The sequence below is a fragment of the Cupressus sempervirens genome, chromosome 4 (assembly GCF_028749045.1).
Source record: "Cupressus sempervirens isolate cs-2001-9-10 chromosome 4, ASM2874904v1, whole genome shotgun sequence".
Classification (NCBI taxonomy): domain Eukaryota; kingdom Viridiplantae; phylum Streptophyta; class Pinopsida; order Cupressales; family Cupressaceae; genus Cupressus; species Cupressus sempervirens.
The window spans coordinates 576140376-576148024 of record NC_143121.1 but is presented as its reverse complement, the minus strand read 5'-3'; positions in this window follow the sequence as shown (position 1 = coordinate 576148024).

The following is a 7649-nucleotide window of genomic DNA, read 5'->3' as shown; positions in this document are numbered from 1 at the left end:
AGAAATATTGGTCAAAGGTATCATACACTTATGGAGGTGTACTCAGATAAGGAAATTGATCTGTTAGAGGATTGGATTAAGAAGATAGCGGCTAGTTATAACATAATGGACACATTACATGGGATTATATAGAAGCTGATAGATCAAACACAAGAGTAGATTTTGGAAGCTAAGAAGTATTACAATGATGCATACCTTGATATTTTTAAAACTGAGTCAAAAACTAACCACATTCCAGTGTAATCAATTGTCCAATAGTACAAAAAAGTTGGTGTCTATATTAAACTAGGATTTTGGGCTATTAGATGAGGTGCATACCTGGAGAAAGGACCTACAAGCACTTCAAGAAATAAAGGGTCAAAGGTATCATACACTTATGGAGGCATACTTGGCTAAGGAATTGGATCTGTTAGAGGATTGGATTGAGAATATAGTGGCTAGTAATAAAGTAATAGAGACAATACATGGAAGTATATGAAAGCTGATAGATCAAACAAAAGAGCAAATTTTGGAATCTGAGAGGAATTTTTGGATATTTGTATGGGGGTTAGTAATTATCAGAAAATAGTAAAAGGTAAGTATAAGACTTCAGATTTTCTAGATGCTACCCAAGTGATGGAGATTATAGAGAAATTCAAGAGAAAACATCCAAACATCAATTTGGTATAAAGGGAAAGAAAATCTAGAAGCTAGAATTTTAGTTTTGACACTTGGGGAAAATTTTGGATTTTTTGAGCTTGCCACCAAGTTGTGCAAGGTGTGCTTTTCATAGAGGTGCACCAGCAATTTTGAAAAAGTAATAGTGTGCTAATAGTTAATTCCCAATTGCTAATTTAGAGTTTTCCATGCATCAGAAACACATTCTAATGGTAATTCAACTCCTAGAAATGCATAGAGAAGGTCAAGCTTATATTTTTAGAGCATCTAGTGACTCTCAAATCCTCTTGTAGCTTCCTTCTTCTTATCTACTCCTTTCTTTGTTTTAAGACATGTAAAGGCTCATGCACCATTAATTGAGATAAAAAGGGGTGGAGTCCTACTTAGCACCATTTAAAGAGTCAATTTGTATATAATTAGATTTATTTTTTAAGTTTAGAAGCATATGTTTGTACTAAGAAATCTCTCCCTCTCAACACAAATTGAGGAGATGATTTCTTATAAACTCAAAAATTTAATGTATTCTAGACTATTATTTTGATGCAATAATATATGATATTATTTCTTTCATTTTGAGTATGGTTATTATTGCTAGAGTGTGTTATTTTTGTGAATTCTTTTTCATGAATAATAATGGAGACAATGGTTTTGTTGTGTTGATTTGATTGTGTGATCTTTTAGTTTTGGTGTTTTGCATGTGTTAAATAATTTTAATAATGTACTAAGTTGGAGAAGAGATCAACCTATTGTTCCTACATAGCTTCTTGTTTCACATGAGTGCACTTTCTATGGCCTTGCAATTCAAAGAGAAGTGAAACATCTTTCAGTTTTTACTAAGTTCCCATTGACAATTGCATCAGTGAATTTGAGTAAGCATTGCTCCTATTTTCATTGGTTTCCTACCTGATCTTTGTGATGATTTAATTCGTAGACATGTTACCATGGTTCATGTCCATTAGGAATTTCCCTTTAAAGTTATTTTCTATCATCTCTCATTACCTTATCATTGTTAATTGTTTTGCTAGCACTTGGTTAAATTAGGAATTCATATAGTTACATTGTTAAAATTGCATTTCATCTTTGTCGCCTAAGTTTTAGTCCATTTTTTTGCTTTAGGTGTTAAAGTTAAGTCAATTGACAATGTGTTGAGTTTGAATATTGATTTCCCATGGGATGGTCTTTCTTCTCATCTTCCCTTCTAGATAACCTAATGTGGGAAATCATATGAGCAATACATTGATTCTTGGCTATGTGATTAGGTTTGGGAGGGTTTGTTATGTATTTTTCTGAAGAGAAGGTTTGAATATCTCTAATGATTCATATTCTTTGTTCCTAATTATGTTGAATACAAGATTCATGTTGAGAAGTAGTTCTTTATGAAAGAATTTCTTCATCTTTGAAAGTTTCTAACTCAATCATCAAAGATCTATATCTAGAGAAGGATACATTTTCACAGATATATACAGAGCAAATGCAGAAGAAAACATTGAAGAATGAAGTTAAATATTGATATATAGATCATGAGAATAGTTTAGAATCAAGTTTAGTTGAATTCAATATAGAATAAATGCTTAAAAATGAAAAAATGGTGAAAGAAACCAATCAAAGGTGATACAACTTCTTTTGAAATAAAAATTGTCGACTTAGAGATAAATCATAATGAAATACGTGGTGGAGAAAAGTCAAATTAATGAAAAAATGCATGTCATTGGCTAGTTGATAATTCAAATAGTTTAAATAAAGACTACAAGTCATGTATGTTCTCAACCAACTAATTAAAATAGATCTACAATTCTCGCTATGTCTCTATAAAAAGTTGATCGAACTTTAAATAAAGTGACACAGAGAGGGAATGACATGTATGTCAATGGACCCATTATAGAGTACATATAAGTCAAAGTTAGATACTCCATGCAATGAAGTGATGCCACATGTATTCCACAATGTTCCTAGTTGGAAATGTGGACCTACGTTGTGAAACAAAGAGACATAACATTGTTTTATTACCATAATCAGATTGAGATGGATCCACTATCATCATTATCTTGCTATAAAATTTTCTTGGCCATTGGTCTATGTGATAAAGCAACAATCCAACATGTGTACAAGGAGGGACATGTAGTGGAAATTATAAAGGAAAGTCTCAACATTCAAAATCATGATCATTGATTTAACACCAATGGTCAGAATTTGAAAATGTAGTGACTGATGGAATATGAAATAAGCAGTTTGGCATGAAACACCATAAAATAAAAGAAATAGTGATTTTCCATAGGATTTCCTGAAGATTGTAGGAAGCCAAATGGTCATTGTGTGTTTTAGAAACATAATGGATTCAAAATCAGTAGTGGAGAAGATGTCACATGTTCGTATGACAGGACAATTTCATATTTGATATTATTTTTATTCTATGACTATTGCTTTGCCAAAATTAAGAAATAATAGAGAATTATAAATATAAGTTCATTTAACATAGCATAGGTTGGAAAACTTGAGAGGGAATGGTTCTGCAATTTCATTTACAATATTTTCTTTTCATGTTTTGTAGTCCATGTATTAGATAGCTTTGCACTTAGAGTTGAAAATAATAATTGTGTATGATCCTATAAATAATCAAATGGATTCCACTTCAACTTGATATTTCTAGTATAGTAATTTCATTTGTTGCTTCATATATGGTTTTGTTTCTTCTCTTGATAGTTTCATACATGTTAGATATTTCATTGGGAATTAAAGGATAATGTATGGGAATCTATTGGATGCTTGTTGAATTCCATTTTGATCAAGGCTAATAGCCAAAGCAATTCCACTTTCCCTCATATATATAATCCTTTCTTTCCTACTTCTGTATTTAGATGAGTAATTCATGTTTAGAATATAATTAGAAGTCAAAAAATATTAAGATAATCTACTAAAATCATTCCATTGAGTGTGATAGGTTATTCATATACATCTTTCCTAAGCTATTTATGCCTACAAACAACTTGGTTATCCTTTACTAATCTCAGGTTAAGAGCTCATAATATTAAGAATTCCTAATCACATAAAGATATATTATTGCAAGAATCATAGGGAGTTGTACCTAATCAATTCAGAGGGTAGTGATAGGATATATACACTAACCCATTTGTTCATAAACATCCTTTTGTTTCTCCAAACATTAGGTATCAAACAGTCAAGATTATCAAATATAATAGGAGAACAAATTGTTAACTGACAGTTTCTGGAAACTCTACAAGGGAAATTTAGAATCTAAGTTCTAAAGAATTTCCCTTCATAATCACTTACACTCTAAATATATATTTGAGTTGCAAGAAAGGACTTGTGGTATTTAGGTGTTTTCCATATGAACTTGATACCAATTTACAACCTCAACTTGTTGAAGAAGTGGAGCAAATTCAAAGTTGAAGATTGGTAAGATAATTTTGAAAAACACCATTTATCTAAACATTTGATACACTTTGGATTCCAAATATACCATGAGTGCCAAGGAGGAAGGAAAAATTGACCCAATATATGAAGAGCTCAAGAAGGCTAACTTTCCTTTCCAAGAAGACTTGTACAGAAGAGGAAGAACACATGTAAGGGAATTTGTAACCAACCAACTTCAAGATACTCTATTTTTTGCAATTGTTCTTCCAAAATGGAACATAGAGAAGTCAATATTCTACTCCTCCTATTGTTAGAAATTATATTCCTTCTATTTTTTATGTTTTTTTGTTGATTGGTACTGCTCTTCCTATTTTTGGTACTTTTCAAAAAATCAAATTACTGTACTAACAATTATGACACAACCATGGGGAAATTTTATTGGTCCTCTTGCCCTTGGGGCTAATAATGATTTTCCAAGAGTATCAAGGAAGAACTTCCAAAGATTCAATGGAGATGGCTCTGCTTCTATAGAACAAAGCTTCAGTGCTTTCCATAAGGCTTGTGGTGTAGTAAATCCTCAACATGAGGTTGTGGTAGTTAGAATAGTTGTAGATACACTGGTGGATAATGTTACTAATTGGTTTCAAGACCTACCTGTAGGATGCATCACGAATTGGAACACCATGAAATAAAGGTTTGAGTAAAGATACAAAAGCACTAAAGATGCACAAACCTTATTATTACAATTGGCATAGACAAAGAAAGAAACCTCAATTTCTATGAGAGATTTCAATACAAAATTCAATAAACTTCTCAAAAGAATTCCTGTTGCAAGTACACCTACTAATGATAATAAGAGAACTTTCTACATTAGCTCCATGCCACCTAATCTAGGATACTAGATTTGAAGAGCAAACATAGCCAACTTGCAAGCTACTCAAAGACTAGTTGCGGAGATGGAGGATGACATGATATGCCTTGGTAAGTGGAAAAGAGAGTTTCAATCTAGAATTGTGAGCAATATAGCTAGTACTTTGAAACTATAGAATCCATCCTTCAAAAACTGTCTAACGAGCTCATTTCATTGAAAAAAATCAATAGACCTATTTATCAACCTCATCAAGAAGGTTATAGAAATCTAAATGAAGGTAAAGCATTAAAAATACCACCTATTCAACAGAGATTAACAATTGAACCTACCCCAAAAAGACAAAATATGTGTGTTTTTTCACTTAAGAGTAGATCATGATGGAGATACACTGATATGATCAGACATAAATAGATGTTGGATAACAAAGAACAAACAATTGAATATCCTGAAAGTGACGATGAGCATGCTCATTGTGGTGAATCTAAAAATTATTTCTTGGAGTATGAAACAAATTCAGAAAAAGGAGGTGATTGTTTTGCTACTCTAGAAGGACCTTAAGTAACAGTAATGACTAGAGGTCAAAAAATAGAAATCAAAATAACAACTCAGTTCTTGTCAAGAATAATGCACCATCAAATAAAATTGATAATTCAATGGTATAGTAACTTCATCTTCATAAAAGGAGCACAAAGATAAGTTAGCTAATTCCTTTGACATAGTATAATATTGTGAAGATGTTGGAATAAAAGGTAGAGTAACTGAGAGGGGGGGTGAATCAATTACTTACAAAAATTAATCCACAGGTCCCTTAGATGTCTTAAAGATCTAGTTACTGTTGATATTTGGTAAACATAGAAAAAATGTTGTAACTCGGTAAATTAAACTGTTACTTATCTTCAAGAAAACATGCATGCAATTGAAAACAAGATGAACACAAGAGACACTAGATTTAATGTGGAAACCCAATATGGGAAAAACCACCAAGTAACTAATCACCAATTTTTCACTCTTCTGAAGTGAGCCCTATTAGGAGCCAACCCTATTAAAGGTTACAATACACACTATTAGGTGTGACCCTATCAAAGGATTTAATCACCCTATTCGGAGTGGCCTTGCTAGAGGTCTTTAGAACAATTCAACTGAACTATCACCTTGTTAGAGGATTTACAAAATAGTTGTTAAACCAACTTTGTTAGGAGATTTGAAATCATTACTACAATGGTTAGAAAGAAACAATGAATTGACCTAAACTAGATGCAACTGAATTTTCTAACTACAAGTTTCTGTTCAGCATTATTAGATCCTCTTTGATCAAATATAGCTTTTTTGCTTCTCAATGATCTTTGATCACCCTTCCAATTCACTTCCACAATAATCAGTCTTCATATTACATTAATTCCACACGCACTTCCTCTTCACACTTAGAATTGCCAACTTGACCTCTTAATTATACCATTTAGATTGTCAAGTTGGCCCATTTACATGTTACATTTACCAATAAACTATTCATCAGTCAGCTACAAATATTACTCTAAATGAATAAACATTATTTCATAAAATAATAAAATCCTTTACTGGCTATCCCTACTACGTAAATACTACTTCTAGAAATTTCCTAAGTTAACCTTCTTAACTCAGTTAACATTGCAATATCCATAAAATCCTTTGGCTACTAAGTTTACTCGGTAAGAACTGAATTCCTTAATGAGAGCTTAGTAAAAATTGTTTCTGCCACATTTCCTTTGATGATTGAGTGAGCTTAGTAAGAACTATTTTTTCCACATTTCCTTTGATGATCAAGTTAGCTCGGTAAGAATTGTTTACTCGATAGATACTACAAGTTTTCTTTACTAACTTCCTAGGCTCGGTAGATTTTGTCCTTTTGCCTTCCTAACCATCTGAGCTTGGTAGACACTATCCTTTGCCTTGCTGACCTTTTGAGTTTGGTAGACACTGTCCTTTGCCTTGCTGACCTTCTGAGCTCGATAGACTCTATCTGACGACTGATATAACATTTGTGTGACATTAAAGACAACACACAATTGAACAAATGTATCCAACAATCTCCCTCTTTGGCATTGATGGCAACATAACATGTCATGGTAGAATGAAATTTGAAAACAAGTCTTTTAATGATATAATACTTCACTTTCTTCTTCAAATACAACAAACTCCCTCTTTCATAATAATCTCTCCCTCTTGCACAAACTCTTATTATTTTGCAAATTTCAGAAAGATATGACAATATATTCTCCCTCTTTGACAACACATGCCAAAGACAACTCAAAACAATTGAATAGCATTGTACTTGATATACTAATTCATATGCAATGTCTTCATTGGTTTGTTGCATCAACTGATAGATCTTCAATTCTGTTTCTATTGATGCATCACAAGAACTATATTTTAGTGAGCTTCAAATAAGGGAATGACCCCTAACTTACCTCAAGAATGCATCCTTAGGTAAAGGATTTTTGAATATGTCAACAATTTGTTCCTTTGTATGGACATATTCCAATCTTATTTCCGTTTCTTGTACCAATTCTCTAACAAAGTGATACTTTATGGCAATATGTTTGGTTTTTGAATGCATCACTAGATTCTTGGAGATGTTAATTGCACTTGTGTTATCTCAAAACATAACAATAGATTCTTTGATTTCTTGCTTCATACCTTCCAATAATTATTTGAACCACACAATGTTTGAGCAATTTACTGCTGTTGCAACATATTTAGCCTCTGTTGTGGA